The sequence below is a fragment of the Lissotriton vulgaris genome, chromosome 3_1, assembly GCF_964263255.1.
Source record: "Lissotriton vulgaris chromosome 3_1, aLisVul1.2, whole genome shotgun sequence".
Taxonomy (NCBI): Eukaryota; Metazoa; Chordata; class Amphibia; order Caudata; family Salamandridae; genus Lissotriton; species Lissotriton vulgaris.
In genome coordinates, this window is record NC_141689.1 from 2,071,212,958 (window position 1) to 2,071,240,449 (window position 27,492).

The 27,492-nt window shown below is 43.9% G+C and overlaps 1 long non-coding RNA gene across 1 annotated transcript in view; it reads left to right on the top strand.

Annotated features, from left to right (window-relative positions):
• LOC147728815 (uncharacterized) overlaps positions 1 to 27,492 on the top strand; it is a 926,808-nt gene that overhangs the window by 339,761 nt on the left and 559,555 nt on the right. The window contains exon 2 of the long non-coding RNA XR_015309578.1: positions 5,361 to 5,416. This is a non-coding gene — a long non-coding RNA (uncharacterized LOC147728815). The remainder of the gene's footprint in view (positions 1 to 5,360; positions 5,417 to 27,492) is intronic.

The following is a 27,492-nucleotide window of genomic DNA, read 5'->3' on the forward strand; positions in this document are numbered from 1 at the left end:
GTGCTATCATTTATTGAAGAAGGTGACTGCCTAGCCTAAATATGAATCCACTTTCTTACAATTACTTTGGCCTTGGTACCCATTCAGACTGTCTTGATAACTACTACTATAATCACCCAATGAGTCATCATAAGTCCAGAGTGAAAGTGGACTTTGAGTGAACAGGCAAAAGTTATGAATAAAAGAGATCTAGCTGTGCTTCATAAAATCGGTTAGAGTTGAGTATGCTAGGGAGGTGGCAGTTGGTGCTCCATGAGGAACCGCACCACCCACCAAGTCCAGTTGCATTGAAATCTGGCACAGACCTCAGAGAACTATGATTGGTTGAAGTAGCTAAACAGATATCAGGAAAACCACACAACTTACATGACAGTGTTATTTCAAAGGGAGCAAGCTTTCTGTAAGGTGACTAAACATTAAACCTTTCCTGCATGTCGATGCATGAGAACAACTGACACAGAAGAATTCACTGCTGAACAATAAGAAAATTCACAGGTGCAGCATTGCTGAGACTTCTATGTAAGTTGATCTGACTTATCAAGACTTATACCTTAAACATATTTAAAACTCCTGACCCTTACCTTTTTTTATCAGAGCCAGTGTTACTTTCGACATACTAGACACTATGCAGTGAGTGGGGAAAACCTGCTCTTGGTTGAATTCCATCTGCCTAACACCTGTAACGCATAGTCAAAAGAAGTCTATAGAAGCTACTCAAGAGCAATGATCCCTCTAATTTTTTTCCTCCATGTGCAGCAGAGTAAGGTCTCTGTGCACCGCAGCCAAGGCTATGTGCACCAAGAACCCGACCACACATGTAGACTAGGGCTTTAAGTCGGATAAAAAAAACTAGGAGGGTCTCTCAAAGGGACGTGACCGATGCAATTAAGGGCGTGGCTTAAAAGCAATTAAGCTAAAAATCTGTGCTTAGGATAGTGTGCCTCTTGACTGATATTTTGCTTCTTCTGTCATTGCATCCAGATATATAATACAAGTGACAATACACCTACAAGAAGCTAGGGCTTTTGACTTTGTCAATGGTTGTTGCATAAAGTTGTATATAATAATGAAAATGCTTCCCTTCTTGTGGTAGAGGTTGTGGCTTAATGCTCGAGCAGCTGATTTAGGAGATGGGTTTTGAGTCTTGGTCAGATTAACTTCCTGCGATTCTCAGCAAATCAATCACCGCATGCATACAAAAATAAATAAATCATTTAAATCGCTCCAATAATTTTGGATTGAGTTTGCACTATATAAAACTTGCTGCATTTCTTTTCTAAATGTAGGACAGATGGTTTGCCTTTTGAAAGAATGTATGTTAAATGTAGACCATGACGGATGCTGTGATCAGGGGAGCAACTAGTCCTCAACTACAGGGGGCTAACACCCCCAGCCAGGACTGGCCCTGCACTGGTCCTACACTATGCAACAGTCTTTTTTGCACCCCTTCCTCATTTCCTCCTCCTCCATGAATTCCCTCACTACCACTCACCAACAATGCACCTCATCTCTCTATAGCACTTTTCTGACAATCATTTCATTCTTTAATAGTGCTGCTCCTAGTTTACTCACAGTCAGTTCTGTGATCTGCATGGTCCACATTCTTTGTAATAGGCACATTAACCCCCTGTGCTGTGTGGGTGGCAGGCATGCCCATGTGCATGCATGGTGAGTGATGCAACAGTGTAAGAGTAGGTAGGGTAAGAGGAGTGACTGCAGGGTGAGTGAGGTGACGATATGAATTTGGGTGCAAATGTAGGTGCAGAGTGGGATGAATGAATGCATGGTTAGTGATGGGCTTGTTTGAATGAGGTTGCAGAGTGAGCCATGAGGGGGACATGTGAGTGAAGTATCACATGAGTGCAGGGTGAGTAGTGTGCTTGCGTGACTGCAGGGGGAGATACAGCAGAACAGCGCAAGTGTATTGTGAGTGCAGAATGATCACTGAGTGCAGGGTGAGCGGGTGAATGGTGATCAGCGTGAGTGCATTGTGATCACTGTGAGTGCAGGGTGAGCGGGAAAGTGAAAGGCAAGAATGAGAAGTAAGTTGTCTGAATGTAGGGTGGATTCCCAGACACAGACAGTATATGACCCGAAGGTGTGTGTGTGTGGTGCAAGACTGTAGGAGAAGGTGAGTGAAAATGTGTGAAAGAACGTTTGTCAGTGTCTATACATTCAATGGAAATATAGTAATGGCACATGGTGTACTGTTAACAAGCTGAACAAAAATACCCAGGGCCCCTGGAAAGCACCACATTTATGCAGCAGTGTTGGCTACATTATGGAATAGGAATAGGCACATTGTGTGGGATAATACAGCACATGCTTTCATAGTGTTACTTCATTTTTTATAATTTGTTTATACATGGTAATCCTGTCTACTCAAATATTTCACCTCCTTAGGACAGGTTTAGAAACCAAATAGAGATGTAAGCAACTGAAAGATGCCCAGCCAATCCTTTGCGAAGGGCCTTCCATGCCCTCAAACATATGTCTCAACTTTTTTTAGTAACTTTTGATTGTTTGATTTGTTTAAGCTAGAAACTATTTTCTTTTGGTTTAAATCTACAGATTTCTGTTTCAGATGATGGATTATGTGGCACATCCATAATTATGCAAATATAACGCATAATTCCAGTGGCCCTGGTAATACCTTATACTTGTGATGCTGCCATGAGCTTAGGAACAAGCAGACCTTCTAGCCTGTGATGATGTAATGTATCACAAAATGGTTTCCCATTAAAAGAATAAAAGAGTATGGGAAAATATGTATGCTACCCTGAAAACTATGGTTAGAGCTATTCCTTCTGCTGCAAATGGTGGTGGGTTATGTAATGCAGGGACTTCTGTATGAGGCTGAAAAGCACAGGTAGGCTTTAGCGCTGTTGGCGCCCAGTGTGACAATCGTTTTGTTAGCCCCCAGCTGATGACCTTCTCCATGAATTCCCTTACTACCATCCTCCAACAGTACCCTTCAAATCTCCAAAGCTTCTCTCTGGCATACATTTATTTTTTATAGGTCTACTTATTATTCACTCACACTCAGTTCTTTGATCATGGTACATGTCAGTCACACGTTATTTGCAGCAGGCACATGAACCCATTGAGGGTTCCAGCACGAGCATTAATCACTGTCATTTTCTTGAAATTTTTAATGTTGCCTCAAGAATGATGGCCACCCAAGGAAACTAGAAAAAGTTATTGTAAAAGCACAATGACCATACTCTGGCCCTGATTGAACACACACACAGAAATGGCATTAATCCATCCTGTGTTATGTGAAACAAAGAAAACATTAAAAAATAAGTAGTCAGCTTGTGAATAACAGCGCTATTCACCAACGTCTTCATGCTGGTCAGTAAATGGAACCGGCTCCCAGTCCGATGGGAAAATATGACAATTTAATTATTTTATTTTTAGCATCATCAACCAGAGAGAGGCATTTGTACAGCACACTTTCAAAAATGTAAGTGGAAATCAGCCCGATCCTACATTGTGAACAGGCGTGCAACGCCCATAGGCCTCAAAGGGCTTCAGCACCCCCTCATTGTGTGTCTCAGCCCGGGCTGAGAAAGCTTCCCGGGCACATACAGACAGTTCTTTAGCTGCCAGCCACACCGGAGTACTTCACCGGTCTTTAAAAGACTATTTACGTGTTAATGAGGCTTTGTTGTTTTTTCACCCCTTCTTAGAGCCCCTGCATCTCCTTTCTGCCTAATGCTGGAAGAATTAGCCTCCCCCACCCCCTGAAATTCTGATCAGCCGAGCCCCTGTCTGCCGCCCCCACCGAAATTTGGCTCTAGTTGCGCCTCTGATTGTGAACATGGGCTTACAAATCTCATTGTTTCCTGTAACATGCCAGAACGCCCGCATGTTGCAATCAGTGCAGACTCACTGAAACGTCATGTCAAGAACCAGGGCACCACTGACAAGTAAAGCAAAAACGGCATGTATAACTGCTGCCTACTCTGGGCTATGTTAAGGCATTCCACAGGCTCATGGCAAGAGTAACCTAAAATGTGTGCCTGTGCCGTAATACCTCTGCGCTTCAAAGTTAAGAAAATACCACACCTTTCACGGGCTTCAAATTGAAAGGCCGTGGCTGGTGCATGTTAATCAACTACATCCGCACTTTGCAAGAGTCTACGCGCGCTGGTAAAATGCACTGTGCGCACGCGCATGTGCTCACGTTACCGGAACGATGTTCAAGAGGGCATATGGGTGCGCACATACATAAACAGGCCTCTTGGCGCTGAGTTAGTAACCACCGTTATCTGAATCCGCACCAAGCTATAGGCTTGAGTGAATAGCCATGTTTTCAGCATGTTTTAAGCCACATGTGCTTTGCTGCTTGTCTGCCTTCGAATGGGCATAGAGTTCTAGAGTTGGAGTCCTAGCGTGGAGAATCGAGACCCTCCCATCCTTTTGTGTCAAAATCTTGGGACCACCAGTTAATTCATTTGTGCAGATCTGAGATTGTGTTTCTGGCAATATCTATGGATCCTTGTGGATAAGTATTTAGGATCTTTGTTTTGGATTACTTTAAAAATAATGCATCCTGTTTCAAACAAGGATCGCTGTGCCACTGGGACCCAATAAAGCTCCTTCATCAGCGGCTTCATGTGGCAGTGTCTTGGTTTCTGAAAAATGATTCTAGCAGCTTGACTTTATATCATCTGAAGTCTGTGATTTTGGTTATTAGGGAGACCCAGGTAAAGAGCATTAGCATAATCGATTCTAGACAAAATCAAGGCAATAATGATTAGAATGCTAGCCTCTCTGGTGAAGGATCTTCTAATTTTCCTGAACTCCCTGAGGTGGAAAAAGCAGGAAGATGTAACTGTGTTTATTTTGGGTTTCATAGATAGGTTCACATCACTTTAAATGCCAAGACTCTTTACCGTGCTCATGGGTTTGGGTAGGGAGCCTAACTCTGTTGGCAAGTAAACAGGAGTCCAATACTTGAATTTATTATTGGGGATGACAATCTCTGTTTTGTCAGAATTAAGTTTTAAACTGTTGTTATTCATCCAGTCTCTGATGCACAGAGTTCATGTAATGCACATTTAGTATGAAAATATGCATGTGTCATGTGCCTAATCGTTATTATTCCATAATTCATTAGTAATTGAATGATTTTGTCCACCTCACATTCACATGAAAGGTATTGGACAAATGATTCCCACGGGACAATTGCTGCATTATAGTATGAGTACCATGGCCCTTGGGGGCAGATAGGGTTTAGGGTTATCCTTGTATTAGTGAGACAGGGGGGAAAGGCCACATATCATAATTATAGCAGCTGTTTATAGAACACAAAATGAAACATTGATTTTCTTTCTTCTACTCTGTTTTTCTAGCTGTACATTGACAAGAAGAAAGAAGATATTTATGGACACATGTTTGCACTCCTTGGGTAATTATAGAAAAGTTGGAATCTTTCCTCCTGTTTCTGTCATACCTTTTAAAGACAAATAACTTTTATTAAACTGCTTCTAATATCATTATGCAACAAATATTGAACAGCTTTATTGATGTGTTTAATTTTGAAATAGAGAGTCTACTTTTATTCTTCATGTTTGCAAATATTCTCCCTTTTCACATGAAAGAGGTGCACACCAAGGACTTAAGTGGTTTGTGGGAAAGGTGATGGTGTGATCATGATTTTTAAGGAGTAAAGTACCCACTTCCATACATGATAAGGTTGTTACAAGCCACCTTGGAGTTCCATAAAACCCCGCCTTCGGCCTTGTTCCTTTGCATGGTGATGGAATTTATCGGTGACTTGCAAAATCATTGTAATGTGCAGCACAGGGTACTGTATCCCATATAAAATAATGCATTGAGCAAAGTGCTAGGAAAAATAAAAATGGGTATAAAATGCTTATCTACACTTTTCAGTAATAAGAATATTGTTAAAAATTGAGTTTCTGGATGGCTACTATATACACCTAAGCCAGGCAGAATCTACTACTATAGTCGGGGTAACTAAGTTACGCTCATAAGATAACCCTTGCTCAACCCCTTGGTAGCTTGGCACAGAGCAGCTAGGAATATCCCAGAGGCAGTACTTGAAACTACCTCAAAGCATACCTGGGGAGGGACACTGGATTATTGCCCTCCCGGCAAAAAGAAAGGTACTAACGCAAAGGTAATGTAATGTCTTGCACTGAGACTAACTATCATGTGGACAAAATCTCAGATCCTGGCTCTATCCATCTGCTTGCAAATTTAGAATCCTTAGGACTCCACCAAAAAATAGAAGGTCCTACTCATTGAGCAGGAAACACATTGGATTTAGGGCCAGATGTGCGACCATGTTGTCTTGTGAGTCCCTAATTGCGCTCAATTGCGAGTCGCAATTTTCGGCTTGCAAAATGACATGTACAACAGTGTCAGAGATACTGTTTGTGATTCTCAAGAGGGTGGTAAATTGCAAGTGTTTTGCGACCGCAGTTGCAAAACATTTGTACATGGATTGTGGGGTCACTATTAGGAAGGGAATGCCCCTTCCTAATAGCGAGTCGCTAAACACTTTTTTGCGACTCTCAAAACAGTGTTAGTACATGGCCCACAGGATGTTTGCATGCAAAATCCCAACGTACATCTGGCTCCAAGTGTTTTCCAATGTGCCTAATATGGTGGTTGATCCTCTGGCTCCCAAGAGTGGACAGACCATTTTTCCATTAACTTTAATATCGAGATGCAGAAACTAAGAGATCTCCATCCTAATGTTTTAAAACCTACTAGACCCTGGAGGTAGGTAGTTCTGTCTGCCGTCTCTTCTGTTTTTGCCTCTTTTGAAGGACAATGGAGAAATCAATCTTGCCTTAAAGGACTTTGAATATTTTTATACAGGTGTTAGACCTCATAGCCCCCCTTGAAACAAACTAAAACTATAACTAAAACTGGAAACCTTAGCTCACCCTGGTACACTGAATCCCTAAAGACGGAAAAACATCTGTAGGAAATTTTAAGGCAAATGTGGAACTTCCATATCAGGTGAGGATAGACTCATTTACTAAATCTGCATTAGGAAAAGATCTAAAAAATAACTTACCAGGTGATGTGTACCTCTCCCATCCCAGAATCTCAGGTGACCTTGCAGCACAGTTGAGCAAAAGATTAGGAATATTTGCCAATCTCTATCTAATAATGTGGTATCGAAAAGGCAATCCCCGGACGAGTCCTCAGCCTACCACCCTGGAGTCCCTCAAACTTTCCACTCTTGAGCCAGTGCTGGGCCTGCCTAAAACAATTAAATCTGGATCTTCTGATGATTCCTACCCTCCTTACATCATCATCATCTTGCTCCAATATTTCCTGCTCTTTGTGGACCTATGTAACCTCTTTTTTTCAATTTGGAAGACCTTCCTACCAAATAAAAAGCTGCTAGGGTTAGACCTATTGCTAAAATAAAACTGTGGCCGACCCCACAGACCTGGGCAACAACAGACCAATATCCTTCCTGCCTTTTATTGGGAAAGTTATTGAGTCTCCGATAGACTAACAACTGATGTCTTTTTTAAAAACCCACTCCCTCGTATATTCCTCCCAGTCAGGCCTCTGTGCTTCTTATAGCATGGAGTCAGGCTTGGTGGAGGTAATTTATTTAATCAGACTTATCTTAAATCAGGGGAACTCTGCTATGCTCGTTCTCCTTGATCTATCACCATTGTTTGACACCATCTTCCAATTCAATCCTAAACCAGAGATATGGGGAGATTGGTGTCAGTTGGAAAGCTTTAATCTGGCTGGAACATTTTCTGGCGGAGGGAACCCATGCAGTACAAGTATACCTCTATTATTCCAGAACTATGGCTCTGGATAAAAGGGTGCCACAGGGTTCAATTTTGAGCCCAACTTTAACAAAAATTAATGTAGCTTCCCTGGCAAAGGTCATCAGGTCATATGGTTTTGATATGATTTCATATGATGATGACACACAATTTGTCATCACTATGAACCCTAATCCAGAACGTTCAAAAATCTAATTTAAGGACTGCATGTTAAAAATTACCTCCTGGATGATGGCCAGTTTACTTCAGCTATATTCCAGTAAGATGCACATTTAGCTTTTTGACTTTCTGGTCAACTGACTGGTGGCCATCTGAACTGGGTCTCCCATATCCAATCCCAAAACAATTGCTAGAAACCTGGGTATTCTCCTGGATGACAACCTGTCCATGAAGGAGCATGTCAAATCACTGTGATATGTTTTGGCGTGATGCACTTGCGTCGGAAGGCCTTTAACTGGGTTAATTTACAAGCAAAGAAAACCCTGGTCCATGCTCTGATAGTGAGCCAGCTGGATTATGAAAACTCAGTCATGGTCCTAATGAATGAAAGACTTCTCTCTAGACTACAGGTGCTACAGTACATGGCAGTCTTGTCTGCAATCTCCCTCTGTGATCTCCATCAGAACCTTTGCTACGTTCTCTTCATTGGCTTTCCATGCATGAAAAAGTGTGTACTGTTTGAGCATTTGTGTCTGGCTTTTAATTTCTTGCATGGGAAATGATGATGTTACCTTCAAATTAAGCTGCATCCATATTTTCCATCACGTCAACTTAGATCCAGTGAGCTTCTTTTGCTATGCCCCAACGTGTATTTGTACTGCTAGGCATGGGGGCCGCACCTTCTCTGCTCTCAATTAAGGGTATCAATTACCCTACAGTTACATTCTTGCTCAGACAAGTCTTTCCTAATCAGAGTTTCTACGTGTGTTCACCTTCCACTTAAAACTGTTCTGCTTTCAGCCACCAGGCTTATGTCAGGTGCTAAGAAATATGAGTATTTATTCCCATTCTTAAAAAACTGTATTGGCTGACAGTAGAGACTTACATTCATGTTAATCTGGCTTGCCGTACCTGAAATGCATTCATTTTATGGAGACTCTCATAACTGGCATCGTAACTCCAGAAGAAAGAACACCACCCTTAGCAAGTCTCTCACTTACCCTCATTTCTCACTTCTCGGAAAATCATTTATGGCCAACCAAGCATTTTCCTTGCCACCCCTAGTTTTTGAACTTCCTTGCTCCTGATCTGGCTCTGTAGATGGATGCTGATGCAATGTAGAAATGCTGAGGCTTTGAAATGATGAGATGTGAATTAATGCCATAGTTCTGATGAAATGCTAGGTTTGGGGAAAATGAACTGTGTCATTATGTTTATTTATCCAGCTGTCTGAGATCTCACATTCAGGGCCACCCACATGACATTATAATGCTATTAAAGTGGCCTAAAAAACTCATTGTGCTTTTCTCTGGCAGCAACACAGATTGGAGGAGGTCAGTCATTTACCTCCAAGGGTTGTTATCTCTGGCTTAACAGTGCAACTTTAACCCGACCTTATATGTGATCAAGAAAAGGAGCTTTCAGAGTCCTACTGAGAGAGGGGCTTAGACTCCAATGAAACTTTGGTCCCCCTGAGTTCAGGATTTGATTGGGACACATTTTTGTGCTTTTAGGCTTGTGGCAATGTGTATACTCCTTGCAGCAGGACTGAGTTGGTTATGGTGGCAAACCAATGGCCATGGCTATAAGCCTGATGTTTTCATTATGACATGATATGATAATGGACCGCAGGTCTGACAAGTTCATTGTGAAAAGCATTGAAAGCCATTTAAGTGTGAATTGTTATTACTCTATATTAAAGCCTACATATCGATATATTGTTGCACAGAATCTCATAGATTAACTTAGTAAGAAAGAGATTTGGTTTTGTTTACCGCTTCTGACAAACCCTAGGGGAGAACACTTGAACTCTAATAGTTCTTGCTAGAATCTCTTCTTAGATGTCTTCCAGGATCTTCCAATAAAACAAAATAAATATTACCTACATCCATGTATATATATACATTTATATAGATATGAAATGCCTTTGGGTCCATTCTATTCTACGACTGGCCTGTCTGGGTGTCATTTACACTCTGTTTTTATTATTGGCAGAAAACTGCATAGGGTATGAGTTCATTCTGTGTCAGCATTGGCTCTTTTGCCCTGTGAATGATGTCATTTTCTGATCATGTGTGTACATCGACCTGAAAATGAGTGCACTTCAATATCAAGGCTGATTGGTCAGTGGTCAGTCCTTTAGTTATGATTTTTTTCATTTTATTGTTCCCCTTTCATTTCTTTGCAGCTCATCTTTATTTTTTAATGTTTCTTAAGTGTATAATGCAGGCCTCAAGGAAGTGATAACGGGTCTTTTGCTTGCCATTTATTTCAACTGCATTGTACCACATTTCATGTGGCCGCTACTTCGAAACTAGGAATCCATGGTGGGATCATTGTTTTATCATTTGGAAATGGCCAACACACTCGTTATAAATGTGGTGGCAATGCTTGAACTTTTCACAATGATAGACTATTTACAAAACGTATGCAAGATGGGCACCCGCTGCTGTGGTTCATTTAATAGTGTAAACATACGCTGGTGACTTTTAGAAAGCAGCATGTATTCCTTCTCCTACTACTATGTTTTTAATTAATCTTGCTTATGTTGTTGAATTTGTGTAATTTTGTCAGAAAGTGAATGAAAGGATGAGTCAAAGGATTGATGTATGGATGCATGAGTGCAAAGATGAGTGACAGACTGTGTGTATAATGACTTTTTGAGAGTCTACACCCATCAGCAGCAGAAAATACACTTTCATTCATTAGTCAGACCTATTGGCATTGCAAATGCTTGATTGCATTTTTTATTGTGCTATATGCTGCAAACCATGTTGTATTCCCCAGTCTATGTGCAGGGATTGTGTTATCATTAGGCCAACAGGGTCGTTTAACCGAGTTTCCGTCATGCGAGGTACCCCACTGCGCCTCATGTTGCTTTTACTTAACCAGAGTTAAAAGGACATTTCTCTTCCCATGTTAACCGTGCTACACCGTCTACTGTTTCTTTTTTATGTTTTTTAAGACGCTTAAGAAATAAACATAACTTTTTTCGATTGCAACATTTTTATCTGTGTATTCTTGCTGTTTCATTTTCTTGTATATATATTTATGATTGTGCATTGCTCCGTAAGACTTGGCAAGATTCATACTTAGGGAAGAAACAACTAAATAAATAAATAAAATAAAATAACATTTACATTAATGGAACAGAACAAAATTGCTTTTCATTTTTGTGGAAGAACTATTTTCGGTATTGACAATATTTTAATCTGGAACAAAAACGGTCGCACATTGTTTGTACTTTATTTTTACTTCACATGAAATAAGAAAGGTGAGAAATAAATTGTGCTACCAGGTATGAAAAAATCAGACACGGCTTTGGCACATTTTAGTTTGTTCCGCTTTTTAGCTCAAGCAGAAAAAAATGAGCAAAATCAATATGTTACTTTGTTTTTACCATTGCAATTTTTCATTGTAACCGCATTTTCTCAATTCCCAAAGAACGTAATGCATTTCATGATAACAAATGTGTAAAGTACCTTGCGTGCCTAATTCTGCATAAACATGCTCACCATGCTGAACTCCAAACAGCACGCTTGAATTTCGAAATGAGATAAGCATCTGTGCACAACTGAGCTGTGTGTATTTTGCCTTTCATTCTGCTTAATCGAAGAGAGAATCTTCAGCTGAAATGTCAACATCTGAGCACTAGCAAAAGTCATTGAAAAAAATTATAGTCTTGGTCTTCACACATGTGGCTACACTATAATTTTCTTGGAATATCTGGTCGGTTTTCTACATTTGCACAGAATTCTTTTTGGCTGATTAGCATATGGTGCGTCTAACCTCCCCATGACATGATCAGATAATGACCAACCAATTGTTGATGGTGTCTTGAACAGTGAGAAAAGGCATGGATTAAACACTCCATTTCACTGGCAAATCACAGGCCCGAAACCTGGTCATTTTAGCAGTAGGACAGCTACAAGAAACCAGGCAAGATGCCTGCAAAGAACTGCACACATACCATTGAAAAACAACACATTCCAACAGACTATGTTAACTTTCTCCCATTTTATCTTCTTCTGATGCTAACATGTTGATATCCTTATAGTAAACGTGTTAAAATATTTATGGTATGGTTAAATAGTTATATATAACCCCAGCTTTGTAGGTGAAATAGTGGTTTGCTTAAAATCCAGTCCATGTTGGGTTGCCCAGCTAACACTTTCATATAGGTTGTCTCTAAATAAAGTGGAAGGATTCCTGTATTGTGTAGTTATTGTCAGTACAATGCATATTGCTTGGCATATCATAAACTAAGGGCTAATTTAGAGTTTGGCAGACGGTTTTTCCCTCACAGTTATCCAGTCAGCCTTTATTAAAAGTGCTTTAGGGCAGTGCTTCCCAAATTGTGGGTTGCAAGCAGATGTGTGGTGGGTCATGAAAATCCACCCAATAATTAAAGATGCCTTTACATTCTGTATTTATCTTGTCACATTTGTTGCGTGTCATTGACATAGGTAAAATGTGAGGCTATGTCTTCTGACAAATTGCTACTTTTTTAACATGAGGATTGGAGTTTACAAACTCCACTCACTTTGCAGTCACAGAAAGAAAACTAAAGTGATTTATGTGACAAACCTTTTTGTGGTACAGAGTATGAAAGGCTGTAGGATGCTTTTTTTGCAACACACAACAAAATGTATATACCTGTAAATAAACTTTATACATTCAGCAATTCAGAAAGCAAAAATGAAGCACATTTTATTGAAGTTATGAAGTGTGATGGAAACAAACAATGTAAAAGAATCAAAACAAATCAGGACACTTTTTCTTGGTGATGCACAAATGATAAACATTGACTGAAACTCGACCTCCACACTTTATCATTTGTGTGCAATATAGTTTTATACGCATGTGCACATTTAGTGGCCATTTCAAAGTGAGCAAGGGACCGACGTCTGGGCATACCCGGCCAACTTAGGGCGAACAAAGCAAACACAAGGAAATGATGGATGGATCGAAACTTTCCAGACACTCACCCCCAGTCACAATTCTAGGTTGAATCCAACATCGTTCTTTAGCTCACTTCGCCACCCCAGTATTGACACAGCTATATGCAAGGAAGGCACTGGCCTGGCAGTTCGGGCTGGACTGTGCTCATTGGGTGCAAGGTCATGACTGATTTGCATATGGCTAGGTCCAAACTGGAATGGCATGGTGAGCAAAAAAACGATGGATTTAGACCCAGATCTCGGTACTGGGGTAAATGCATGACATTGTTCTGCATTCTGTCCATCAATTGTTCTTTTTGCATGTCACCCCGAGTGGGATGGGTATGCCCAGACTTGGGTCCTGTCCTCTCCATGCCACTGGATTCAAGCTATACTGGCTGATAAAGGGTGAAACCCCAAAACCGGTCCTAGGATGCTTGTTTCCAGTCCAGGGATGACCCGGCCTGGCAGTTCGGGCTGGACTGTTCCCATTGGGTGCAGGGTCAAGACTGATTTGCATATTGCTGGGTCCAAACTGGAATGGCATGGTGAGCAAAAGAAATATGGATTTAACCTAGATCTCTTGACTGGGGTAAATGTATGATTTACTCAGCATTCCATATATCATTTGTTTGCGTAGCACTTTTCTCCCTAATAAGGGCATCAGTTTGCTACAGTGGGAGATGCAGCATCTCCCACTGACTTCAAAGCATCTCTCTGTAGTTCACATGTATCCCTTTCAACCCAGCCCTGTCTTCCAGGCTATCTGTGGGGGCTAATCAGTTCTTTGTGTGGGGACAGGACACTGCCTATTCAAGTGAAGTGTTAGCCCCTCCCTTCCATCCTGTCCAGGTAAGGCCATCTGAATGCTGATGTATGTAGGTGGGTACTCAGATACACCTATCCTTCCTGTCTAGAGGGAATGCACAAATTGTAAGCCGTTACCCATCTCAGATGTATATTTGAGACAGGCACACAGAACAGTAAGTGGAGAGATATGTCCACTTTCCTAAAGTGGCATGTTTAAAGCAGTAATTATTTTGTTTTGGTTTGTTTGATCTTTTTATTGGATTTTGATATATGTGATACATGTTACGAACATACACAATATTTGCAGAACCAGTAAGCATTTTCACGAATCCAATTTTACCAGGCAATATACCCGTATATGAGCAGATGCCAGATACACTATCTCGATCATTGTAATGACTCACGTCCAATACAACAAATATATTATGTGGATCATGGCTTGTTACCATTTCAATATGTAAGCAAATTACAGGTGCCTTATTTGCATACATATTTGTTCCACATACCCATTTCTAATGACCCCTTTCGGCTATGCCGTAGTGTTCAGTTTGGTGATCAAACTACCATAAATATAACAGTAAAACCTCTAACAGCAAATTTCAAGAAAAAGAGGAAGAGGCAGGGTAGGCCGGGGTGGGGGAGCGATCTATGTCTGCTATGATAATGCTATTTTCACAATGTTTAAATTTGTCATCCTCAGTATCATAATACTACATGCAGGTCCAGTGTGTGTGATGTGCGTTGTGTGTTCCTGACCACATTTTTGTCAAAAGCGGCACAAAAGGGGGCGGCGAAAAAAAATTATTGTCAAGTCACATTACGGCCAACATGTATGTTAGATAAGTTTGTGTTAGGAATGTCTGGGGGTCGCCCGGAGTTATTGGTACTTGAAGCGCTGTCGGAACTACAGGCTGTTGAAATGTAGTACTTTTGCAGTTCTAACGTGTCCTCCCTTACCAGTGAGACAGCCTCAGCCTTCACCCAGTTCAGCATAGATTGGAAAGACTTTATGGGATGGGGATCTTCTACCTTCAAACGATGCGTGATGAGTCTTTTGACCACCACTAAACCCAGGTCTAAACATCTAGAAGAGGCTTTTTGTTTCTTATTCCTGGAAATTATCCCTGTAAGGCAGGCCTCCCAGGTACTCTGCAAAGCCCTATCTGTGCTTGTGGTCAACAATTAAATCACTCTGTGCTAGTAATCTTGTAGTTTGGGGAGTGACAATAGCATATGTAGGAAATCACTGCTTATCATTTTGCAGCAAGGGCAACAAGCATCTGCTCTATTAAAATAGCTATTGATTTTATCTGGGGCTAGATATTCTCTGTGGTCTATATAGTATTGAATCAGCCTAAATCTGCAATTTCTCGGAATCTGTCTAGGGCTCCCCAACAATATGGCCCATTCTTTGGGTGTACACAGTCACGTCAGATCCGTCTCCCACCTATTGAGCAGGAAGCATTTTTTAACTATCTGTACTAGGAGGGGGAGTGAAGTTTGTGACCTAGTGCATGGGTGAAAGACACAAAGTAGTCTGTCCAAAGTGCAAGGGGGGCCACATTCCGCCATATCAGTGAGGTGTAGTTCTGCCATCCATTTTGCAACCCATTGTATCTGGGACGCCAAGTAATAATGTTCCATATTGGGCAGGGCCAACCCACCTTGTGTCTGGGGTAAGTATAATTTAGCAAGCGCCACCCTGCAGCACGTATTGCTCCATATGAGATGTTGAATAATTGCCTCCTGTGGTCGAAACAATTGACGCTGGTAAATATATTGGAAGGTTAGCAAAATAATATAACAGTTGGGGCAGCAACACCATTTTAATTAATGCTAGCTTACCTGCAACAGAGACGGTGGGCATTTTCCAAAATTCTATTTGGGATCTTAAAGCTGTAATCACTCTGGATAGATTACCATCTAGGAGATCCCGGTCAGTGTGATAAATTCTTACAACCAAATGCTGGTTGCCAGTCCACTAATGCTCCATCGACCACCAAGCTAGGGGTGTCTGCGTTGAGAGTAAAGGGAAATAAACATGATATTCCCAGTTCACACCCAATCCTGAAAGCGCAGCAAATAATTTAAATGTGTTGGATATTATCGGGGTATCGTCTGTAGGTCTCTAATGTAAAGCAAGATATCATCCGCATATAGCAAAATGGCGTGCGTCTCCTCTCCTAGTTGTATACACAGTGGCTAGGCTGATTGTCGCAGTGCCATAGCCAAGGGCTCTATAGCCAGGGAAAAGATTAGTGGCGAAAGGGGACACCCCTGCCTAGTTCCTCTCCCTATCGGTATGGACCTCGAGAATAAAGTTACCAAACAGACACGGACGGCAGGTGCACCATATAATAATTTAACTAAACTTAAACAGTATGGCCCAAATCCAAATCTTCACAGCACTGGAAACATATAAAGCCACTCCACTATATCAACGGCTTTCTCTAAATCTAATTCTAGGCTGCCTGCTGCTGGTCAAGCAGCCTTAGTGCTGCTCATTACTTGAAGAAGCCTGCATATAGAGGTGTTGCGAGCTGGGACAAAGTCATTCTGATCCCGATGGACCAGATGCGGGGTGACGGACGCCAATCGGCCTGCCAGAACACCTGCTAATACTTTGTAATCCCCATTTTGCAGCGCCAAGGGTAGATAGGCGCTTGCGTAAGTGAGATCTCTGACCGGTTTTAGAAGTGTAATCAAGGTAGCTTCCTCCCTCCTAGAGAAACCAGGAGGGAGGAATTTTACAGTGCTTTCCGTGTACCCCAAGAAGCTGCAGACTTAAAAGATCGGCCCCCATTAAGCTGTAGACTTAAAAGATCGGCATATGTCTTATCAAATTAGTCGGGAAATCTGCCGGTCCTGGGACCCTGCCAGAAGGCAGTGCTCGCATTGTGCCTCTGACTCCCTCCAGCATAAGTGGGGTATCCAATTCTCTATGCTGTTCGGGTGTGAGAGTGGGGAAGGTAAGACCATTAAGACAGGAATGTATGTCTGTTTCAGGGACATTCAAGGCAGATCTGTATAGTTGAGTGAAGTGCGTGGTCAGTTTGCTATGAATTTCATGTTGTGTGTACTTGAGTCCTCCTTCCGGAAACTGGAGTGCATTGATTGGTCCTATGGCCTGATCTTGTTTGATCAACCAGGCCAGTAAGGCCCCAGATTGATCAGCCTTAGCATGTGCTATCGCTGAGTGTGCTTCTAAGTTCAGACACCTCTGGCGTTCTAGAAGTTCTGTGTGTTTTTTGCATGGTTCTAATAGCGGGGTAAAGTCTTGGGCGTCCTCTATCGCTCGTGATTCTAATTTCAATAGGTCATTTTCCACTACGAGCAGTACTGATTCTATTTGCCTCCTCAAGCCGCAGCCCAACCCTAAACACTTCCCACGTAGTGTACTTTTCATGGCAGCCCACTCCACCATAGTGTTGTGTGTGAAGTACTCACTGAAGGCCTCCCCTATTGAGTCTCGAAAGAATGGGTCCTCCAGCATCTCTGGCTGTAACCACCACGTAGGGATGTCAGGAGTCCCGCATTCCAATGCCAGTGTAATGTAATGTGGGTTGAGGTCAGAATGTGTATGACCCCGGTAATCTGAGCCCGTTATGTTAGGAAGTATGGAGGGTGAACTTAGGAATCTAACAAATCGCACATATGAGTCATGAGGCACAGAGTAAAATGAATATATCCTCTCTCCAGGTTTACGATGCCTCCAAGCATCGACCAGTTCCCATCTTTTTGGTACCGTGGAGTTGGCTGTGGCAGTCATACATCTGAGGGGCGAAAGGATCTATCTAAACCAGAATCCATGACACTGTTGAAATCCCCTCCAATCAGCCACAGTATGTCGCACCATTTTATTCTTTTTTGGGAAAGCGATCTAAGGAAGTGACTTTGGTCTGTATTAGGGGCATATACATTACCTAGCAGAATATAATGCCCATTCAGCCTGCCTTTAAAAAATTCTGCCATCTGTGTCGGCAAGGACATCCTCCCACAAATGGTTTGCGAATGCAACTGAAGGCCTGGCATGAAAAAAATGAGTAATCATTGGTATAAACCTTACCCCTCTATTTTATTTACAGCCTGACTGATTTGACCCTTATTAACCCTTTCCATGCTCATGACGAGCTCAGCTCGTCATGAGGCACAGTGGAGCTGTGCTGATGACGAGCTGAGCTCGTCATGAAATGAGGTAAATCTGAATTCTTCAGCACCGGAGGGGAAAATGTGCAGCAGCGATGTGGTTAAGTGTGTTTATTGTAAGAGGGCAATGCAAACATTGTGTCTCTCAATCTAAGAATAGACCACATATCTGCGGGATGGTGTGTGGAGACCCCTCACATTCCAGGTGAGTATCGTCTGGTCTGTCACGGCACTACGTTATGCGAACGTGTGTGAATTCAGCCATGTGTGTGAATGGGCAGAAGCCTGTTTCATCTCCCATTACCCCCAAGAAAGCCTCTACAAATAAAGGGAAAAGTGGATGAGCCAACATGGCACTAGGGAAACATTACCAGAGCGGCCCCCATAAACAAGGGTTGCTACTGAAATCCTGATGGGAAAGAAACTGTCTGTGTAACCAACTGGTTCCTATTATAAGGGAAAAATGTGAGGAGGTGTAAGGCTGTGCGGGGCATGCTGCAATGGAGTCCCCTGGTGTCTCATATATGTGCGTGTAGAAATGTTTACGGCTGAAATAACCCTCAGGCACCATGTCCAAACCTAAGTGCAGTACCTATTGCGCAACCCCTCCAGTATAAGAAACAAAGCAAGAGTAATAATACCAAATGTCCTTTGGGTGCAGTCCTTTAGGTAGTTCATGTGCCAGCACCATGACCCCAGCATTTATACGATACCATCAGCAGTCTATGGTGTGACATCAAGCATTCGCAGCAATATAACATCTAATATTCCCTCTGCCAACGAGCCCTCATTCTCCGGGTAATTAATCGGGGTTCCTTCCTTGCTTACTGTCTCGGCACCTTGAGATATCCAATCCACCACTTGAACAGTCGCCTGTTACTCCTGTCTAATTTGGTCTGGGCCAGGTGCATACCGATAGTAGGCGGTTCCTTCTCTTGGATCGTCAATGACAATTCCTCATTCCGCTTGCCTGACTATTCCAGGTGCCTGGTATGCCCGTTGGTCGAGGACCCAAGAACAGGCCTGGGTCTTCCAACCAGTCCCAGTTATCTTGTGGAGTATCAACGAATCTTGTTTTTGCCAATCAGATACCACTCAGAGTCTTGCTGGAAAGAGCAATGAATATGCGATGTCCAGTTGTCTTAGCTTCTGTTTAACTTGCAAGAATTATCCCAGCTGACGCTGGACATTAATTGTGCAATTCGGGAAAATTAGGACCTTTATGTAGTCAAACTTGACCTTGGATATCTTCCTGGTTTCCCTGCAGGATCATATCTCCCTCCCTGAAGTGTAGCAATTTAAATAGAAGTGGACGCGCCCCAGTGCCTGGCACTGGTCTCCTACCTGGGATGCGATGTGCACATTCTATAGTGAAAAAGGGGGAAAAGAGGAGGAGGGTAGAATATCCTTAAACCATTGTTCCAGGAAGGCTACTGGATCCTGACCTTCTGCTCTCTCGGGCAGTCCAATCAGGCGGACATTGGTCCTCCTGGAGCGACTCTCTGCATCTTCCACCCGATCTTCCAGATAGCGTATTCTGACTAACCCTGGGCGAAGGACTTCGATACGCCCACGGAGTAGCCGTAGTGTTGCCTACTTCGCCCTTTGCAAAGTAGGCGTAGCTGGCAACACTACGCCCACTCCGTGGTGGTAGCGAAGTTGCGGCCACCCACCTCCCTCCCGCCCTCCCGTACATACCTAATTTGTGTTAGATAGTCTTAGAAAAGTAAATAAAAAGCACTTACCTTGTCTGCTGCGTCCCGGGGCTGCCTTTTCTAATCGCGCCACCGTCTTGGATACCAATGCGCATACGCGGCCGTCTGCACATGCGCATTTCTCGCAAGGGGAGGGGGGCAAGCGGCGCGTAGTGGGGCTACGCGAAGTGCGTAGGTGGCCGTAGTTTCTCGGCCACTTTGCGTAGCTTCGCATAGACCCACTACGCATACTACGCCCATGGTTAATTCTGACCTCATGCACGTTTGGTTTCTTCTCCAAGAAGTCAGTGGCAGGCTTCAGTTCTGTAATATCTTTTTCCACAGCAGCAACTCTGTCCCTCAGTTTCTGGTGATCCGCATGCAGGAGCGTAAGATCGAGTGCAATTATGTCTATTGGATCTCTCTATGGCATTGAAGATGGAGTCTAATCGATCATTCGGGGGGTCCTGCTGTTTTAGTGGTTGCGTTTCCTACATGTCCACCGGGCCAGCAACCTGCGAGGAGCCCCTTCACCTCGCTCCTATAGTGCGGCCCATTTGTCCAGCAAGGCACTCCAATTCACACCAGTTGTCCCCGTGCTCACAACAGGACAGAACAGTATAATATGGGCACACTTCATGATTCACTGTGCTGTGCCTTTAGTCGGTTGTGCAGTCAGAGACATCTCTATGTGCAGGTCCAGCACTGTGCTGCGTGCCGCACCAGGTGCTTATCGTGGTCGGACCCCATCATTGCTTCAGTATGCAAGGCCTGGAACCAGGGACAGCCAGGCAACTCTGACAAGGGCCTTTTTGGTTCACCGATCTTCACTCTAAAATGAAGTCGAGCCAGTAGTAAGGTAGGCACAGCTGTCGGCTATTGGAAACATGGGCCCCCACAGTCACCCGCACAGGTGGCTCGCTACTGTATTCTGGGTCTATCGCTCAGCTCCTTTATATCACCAGTTCAGCTCCCAGTGTCTTAGGCCCAGGGCTACCCCTCTGTTATGGTGAAACACAGGCAGCTCCTTTCTCCAGCACACTGTGGTCCTGACTATCAATCCCCCCTCTGGGTCAAACACACTTTGCAATTATCCTCCGTGCAAGGATGTCCAAAGGCTGAGGCACTCTTTCTTTGCAGTTGCCTTTGTTTGTGTGCAACCCTGTGGGCAATAGTTTGCGTTATTTCAGGCCCAGGCCTTACCCTGGGTAGTAGCTGTTGCAGCGGTACTCTTCAGGCCTTCTCCCAGCTATTTCTCACCTTGTTATGGTTCCACCATTTTCACCAGAGTGCCCCTTCATCTTATCATGCACTCGTAGCTTTAATGTCAGGCCTCAGTGGGGCCTAAGACCTGTCTTCTGCGTCTACACACCCCAGGGGTTCAAGCACTATTTATTCCTCCCTGCAGGGCACCTGCATCGATGCTCCGCTTGCTCTCGGACCTACAGGCAACAACCGTTTTCTCACCAGCTAGCTCTTGTGCCAACGTAGACTCCTTTTTTGGCCAGTGCGGGCAGGCCTAACCCGGGCCCAGGCCTCTCTTGATTTCCCACTCAGTTGCCCAATTCGCCACGCCGCCCGTCCTTTACCTTACCTGGTAGCGCTGTTCACGGTTTCTTTCATTTCCCCCACCTGGGCACCCACATTGGCAGTCATCTGTATCCCGGGCCCCACCGGCAGCAGCCGCAGATATTCCTCCAGCCAGCACACATCCCAATGCACATCGCCCCCTCAGTTGGTCCGAGTGAGTCCAGGCCCAGGCCACCCTGAGGCCACCCTGAGGTCACTTCTTGCTCCTCCTTTTGGCAACCCCTGCTCGCGTCACCTCCTCTATTAGTGCGAGCCGGCCCAGGTCATGGCCACTCCCAAGGCCACGGCTGATTCCCCGAGTCGCAGTGCCACCCAGCCCCTCTCTCACTAGTTGGCGCTTTTTGCGGCTAATTCAGCCACTACTTGCTCCTTTGTTGAATAACGCGATGTGTGATGCAATCTGCCACCGTTCTCGCCTTGTGTAGTGGTTGTGTCTGCTCGCTGGTGATTCAGTGGGCTCCCCTGAGGTCGCACACATCCAGCTGGATCCAACTACCAACTTCAGAGCTCACTCGATAGTGGTCATAGCAGCAACGTCACTCTATCGGGAGCCTGACGGTTTGCCTAACAATCTGCCACAGCGCCTCGCTGTAAATGACACGAAAAAGCGGAAACATTTGACTGATTAAGCGGATATGTGGCGGAGCGAACTCAAGACGCGTCCGCCATGTTGCCCCTGCAGGCCACGTCCCCAACTTCTAAAGCAGTAACTTCACCAGTGAGGAGGATTTATCATTACAGGTTCAAAGATATGAAACATGAGAGGGGTAGGCCTCACAATAGTGAAAGATGAATTTGGGTGTTTGTCACTACCAGGATATATAGAAAGATTAAACACATATGTCCTACCTTTTACGTACATGGTACCCTGCCCCTATAGTTACTTAGGGCCTACAGTAGGGGCGACATATGTAATGAAAGGGGGGTTTAAGGCTTCACAAGTAGTTTTAAATTCAAAGCCAAAGTGGCAGTAAACTGTACACACAGGCAGTGCAGTGGCAGGCCTGAAACAGGTTTGAAAGACTACTTATGTGGTTGCCACAAGGAGTGATGCTGGCCCACTAGTAGCATTTGACTTTCAGGCTGTTAGAAATGGGAATCCTGGTTAGCTGAGGGTGGCACCCAGGCCAGGCAGGAACCACCACTCTAGTCAGGGTAATCTAGATGCACACTAAAAGATAACCTGTACTCACCCTCTGGTAGCTTTGCACAGAGCAGAAAGGCTTATCTGAAGAGGTAATGTGTAAAGTATGTCTTCAACACACACACACACACACAACCACACACACACACACACACACACACATACAGAGTAACAAAATAAATACAAAACAAAAAGACTCCACACAGGTTTAGCAAAACAGAGAAAGATTCTCTGAGTACAACAAGACAAAAATGACAAGAATCCAATCAGTAGAATTGAGAATTTTTATAGATTAAATGCAAAAATAGTCCTCAGAAGTCACTAGCTGTCAAGAGGTTACTTAAGGTCGTCAGGGCCCCCTGCAAACCCAAAATTTAGGTCAACCACAATGGAGGGCAGGCCGGCTACAGGACCCATGCAGGGCCCATTGAGAAAGTACCTTCTATGGAGCAAAGTGAGGGCGCTGAGGGCACGATGCGTTGATGTTTTCCATGCAGTCGGATCGCTGCGTTGTCATCAAGCTTCGCTGGGATGAAGGCAATGCATCGTTGCTGAGCAGAGTGTCTTCGATCCATGCCGGCCCGAGAACCACTGTTGTCGAATAGCTTCTGTGCCGGCGTTGAAGGGCGATGCATCGTTTCCAATTGGCGCAGTGGTGATGATGTGTCGTTTTGAAGAACCCACTTCTGAGACCCAGAACTTGGGGAGGGCACCTCAAGCAAGGGTAGGGCTCATAGATGGAAGAGTCTGCACCACCATCAGAATTGCAGAAAGTCTTTTGTGTCCCTGAGACTTCAGAAAACAGGAGGCAAGCCAGCAAGCCCTTAGAGAGAGAAGGCAAAGTCGAGCTCTCTTTAAGCAGCACAACAGTCCTTCTGACAGAGGTTCATTTCAAGATACATAAGTGTCTGATTTAAGGGGGGCAGAGACACAGTACCATTACAAACATATGAAGCATGAAAAAGCTACTCATCTCTGATCAGGAATTACAGCTTAAATGTGTATTGAGGAATTCCCAATGCTGGCCTATGAGAGGGGTGGGCCTCACGGTAGTGAAAAAGGAAATAGGTTGTTGCTCACTACCAGGGTATGAAAAACATAAAGTTACATGTCCTACCATTTACTTACATAGCACCCTGCCCTTAGGGTTACTTAGGACCTACCTTAGGGGTGCCTTATATGTAATAAAATGGGATTTTAAGGCTTGGAAAGTAGTTTTAAATTACCAGTTGACCTGGCAGTAAATTGTACACACAGGCACTTAAGTGGCAGTCCTGAAACAGGTTTGAAAGACTACTTCTGTGGGTGGCACAATCAGTGCTGCAGCCCACTAGTAGCATTTGAAGTATAGGCTCTGGGTATATGGTATACCACTTTATAAGGACTTACCAGTACAACAAATATGCCAGTCAGGTACACATACACCAATGTCATCATGGTTAGGGGAGAAGCACATGCACTTTAGCACTGGTTAGCAGAATGCAGGCCCTGGGTATATGTTATACCACTTTACAAGGGACTTACTAATACATCAAATATGTCAATCAAGTATACACCAATGTCACCATGTTTAGGGGAGAAGCACATGCACTTTGAGCAATGGTAAAGTGCTCAGGGTCCTAAGGCCAACAAAACGAGTCAGCAAAAATGAGAGGCAAATGGCAAAAAGTCTTGGGAAAGACCACTCTACTGATGACAGGTGTAACACAGACCCTGGGTATATATGTTACCGCCTTGCGGGGGACTTACTAGTAAATCAAATATGACAATCAGGTATACACCAATGTCACCACATTTAGGGGAGAATCACATACACTTGGTTAGCAGTGGTAAAGTGCCCAGAGTCTATTGCCAACAAAATAGTCAGAAAAAGAGGAGAAGGAAGGCAAAGGTGTTGGGGTGACCCTCGGAAAGGGCCATTTCCAACACGATTCCCCTCCAGCCTAAAGCCAGATAAGACTAATCAATACTTTAATTAACTTCCCTGCTTAGGGCAATAGAATATGGACAATTACCCACTACTGCAGGGGTACTTGCCAGTTCTATGCCTTTCTGAACCCAGCTGCATCCCTCTGTTTATGCTCCCTGACACCACTAAACGTAACCATGGGAAACCCTTCTCCTCATCTGTGGACCCCATCTGTGCAGCACCTAAATTTAACTTGCTCACAGATGCATTCCATTAGGGGGATGGTATTAACATGGCAAACAAAATGATGAGACTTCTGTCCCCAACCCAAGGAAAACTCTATCCACAAGGCCAGCGACCAACAGAGGCAGCTGGCAGTATCAAGAGCCAAGCCACAGGCCAATCAGGTGTCTCTTTCCTCTGTGGTTTCTCAGAATTGGGGGAAGTGCCCCCAGGTACCTTGCAACCTTTCTCCACTCTCCCTCCCACCAGCTCAGGGGTGGTATCCTGCAACTGGTCCTCCAAACCAGGGCCTGTATCCTTAGGTTGAACAATAGTCAGGGGTAAGTCCTTCCTCTCCATGCCCCTCCATCTGAGGTTTCGTACCCTCCTTTTGGGTGGTAGTATCCCCAGAAAGGAAAACTGTTGGGGCACTTGTGGCATTTGCCCCTCCTACCAGTTCAGGGTTGATATCCTGAACCTGGTCCTTCAACCCAGGGTCTGTACCATTAGGCTGACACTCTCTGCATATGTTGTGCAAGAGTCTGACAAGCAAAGGTCTCCAGCCCTCTGTCTCTGACCGCTCATGGAGCCCACCCGGGCCGTAAGTGATCTCATAGCTGGCAAACCCTAATCCTCTGGTCCTCCCACTGAGTTTTAGATGTCAACATTTTCTCCATACAAGGTACTTTTTCAGTGGGATCTGCATGAGTCTTGTGGTTGGCCTGCCCTACATCGTGATCAGCCTGAACTTTGGGCTTACCCCAATCTAGAGCGACCAGATGTCCCCTTTTGTCGCTTTATGACTCTAAGCTAAGCATGAGCGGATTTTGCGGATTGGCAATCCGCGAATTTGCGGATTTGCAAACTCGCAATCCGCAAAATCCGCGAATTCCCGCGAATTTGCGGATTTTTTTTTTTTTTTGTGTTCGCCCGTGTTTCTGCCAGTTCGCGAGGGTTTTTACAATTTCGCAATTTGCGAACTTACCTGTCGGGTCGCAAGTTTTGCGAACTTGTTGTTTCTACGTGTCCAACCTGTTTGGGACACTCTTCTTCATCACTGCCACTCTCTGTCACCACTGCCACTCTCTGACTACTCATGCCACCCTCTGGCCCACCCATGCCACCCTCTGTTTCATCACCACACCCTCTGGTTGTCCAGTGTACATTATTTTTGGCAAAGCAAAGCACACCTTCCCTGCCTCAAGTGACCTGAATTAATTTGGGGCTGATTAATGTGTCACAGAATATTTTTTTAGCTGGCACCTGCTTCCTTAGTGCGCCCTGATTAGTGATCTTTTGCACTTGCTAAGTGCTTTCATTGTTGCAAAATTAGTTACAACACCTGCCCTGCCCCAACTGACAATAATGAATTAGGGGCTGATTAATGGATTTTAACTTCCAGCCTGGCTCCTGCTTGTCTCCCTTAGCTGTAATTCAGGACCTTTGTGGCATATGTGTAACTATTCTGAGGTTCAGAGCAGGGTCACATAATAGTTGCAACTGGCAACTGAACTCTGGAGGGGCCCCTCAGGAAGCACTACAGGAAATGGCTACTAATGATGAGCCTGAACTTTTGAACCTGGTAAGTAGTTACTTTCAGTTTTGCTAAAATCGTATTTCTGCAATTTCGCACTTATTCGCGGGGCGCGAACTCACGCGAACAGTGCGAGCAGTGCGAGCAAAATCCGCTGCTCGCGGATTTGCGGATTTTTCAGGAAATTCGCAAATCTCGCGGATTGCGGATTTCCCGAAAATCCGCAAAATCCGCGAGTGGAACGGATTTTCCGCCCATGCCTACTCTAAGCACTGAAATTTGATTTAATCTTTCAAAATTCATAACTCTTGTTCCAATTATTTAATTTTGTCATTTGGTCTTCTTTTAATCATAAAAATATAATGTATTTGTTTAACCCAATGTGGAGTAATTCTGTTGTGTTTTTATTGTTACTGTGTATGTGTGTGTTTGTGGCACAAATGCCTTACACATTGCCTCTTTAGATAAGCCTCAGTGGTCTGTTACAGGCTCCCAGAGGGTTAGCACAGGTAATCTTTAAGTGTATATCTAGCTTACACCGACAAGATTGATTGTTCTTGCTCGTGCAGGGCGCATACTCTGACATCAGGAAACCCCATTTCTTAACGTGGGCAAGCTACATGTAAGAAAAAAATCTACCACACAGGTGTTGGCGGGGTTTTTCCAGAACTCTGTGTTAGAAGCGTAACACAGAGTGGGCAAAACTATGCAAACTCTGCCGGCAGAGCTTAGTTTATCACCCACCCCTAATAAAAACTGCTCTAAGACACAGGGACCAACCTGCTCATCCATCCATCTAAGTGTATTGCTTGTAAGCCTGACTTCATGGCAGCTCCAGCTACATTCTTCTCCTCAGCAACAAATCCTGTTCAGTGATCCTTCACCAAAGGGGTAGTTGGTCTTATGGAACTCCTGAAGCCTACAGCATGCAGCTTTATCCCACTGGAGATGTTTGACTTCAAAAAAGAGACTTAGTATGAACAAAGAAATCTTCACTGTGACTTTGTCCAGTGGCTCCCCAATGAAAAAGCTATCTCCTCAGACACTGCCTGCAGCATTACCCCACAGAAGGTTACCTTCTCCGAACATCTTTCTTTGACATTTTTTATATGTCCAAAGTAAGTGCAGACCAGTTCCAATCCACTCTTTGTGTCCGACTCATGCTCCTTCGCAGTTGGCCATATTTATTTAATTTGACCCCATTCATTTTGCGCGACTAGATGCAGTGTTTGGTGCTTTGATCTTTTATTTACTATTTTTTTTACCTTGAACTTTTAATTACATAACTCCTGTGCTACTGATTTAATTTTTGTTGTTTTGGGTCAAATAATTCCTCAAAATTTACTTTATTTTCAAAAGAAATTGTGGTGAGTTTTCACTTTTTTACTGTTTGTGTCCTGCATAAATACTTTAAATATTGCCTCTGAGCCAAGCACAGGTTCATTTAGTGGCGTTTGTGGGTCACTGTGACTGCGGCTGTGGCTGTTGCTTGACCAGGGCAAAAATCCCCATCAACCAAAACCAATTTCTCCCACTGGGCAATTC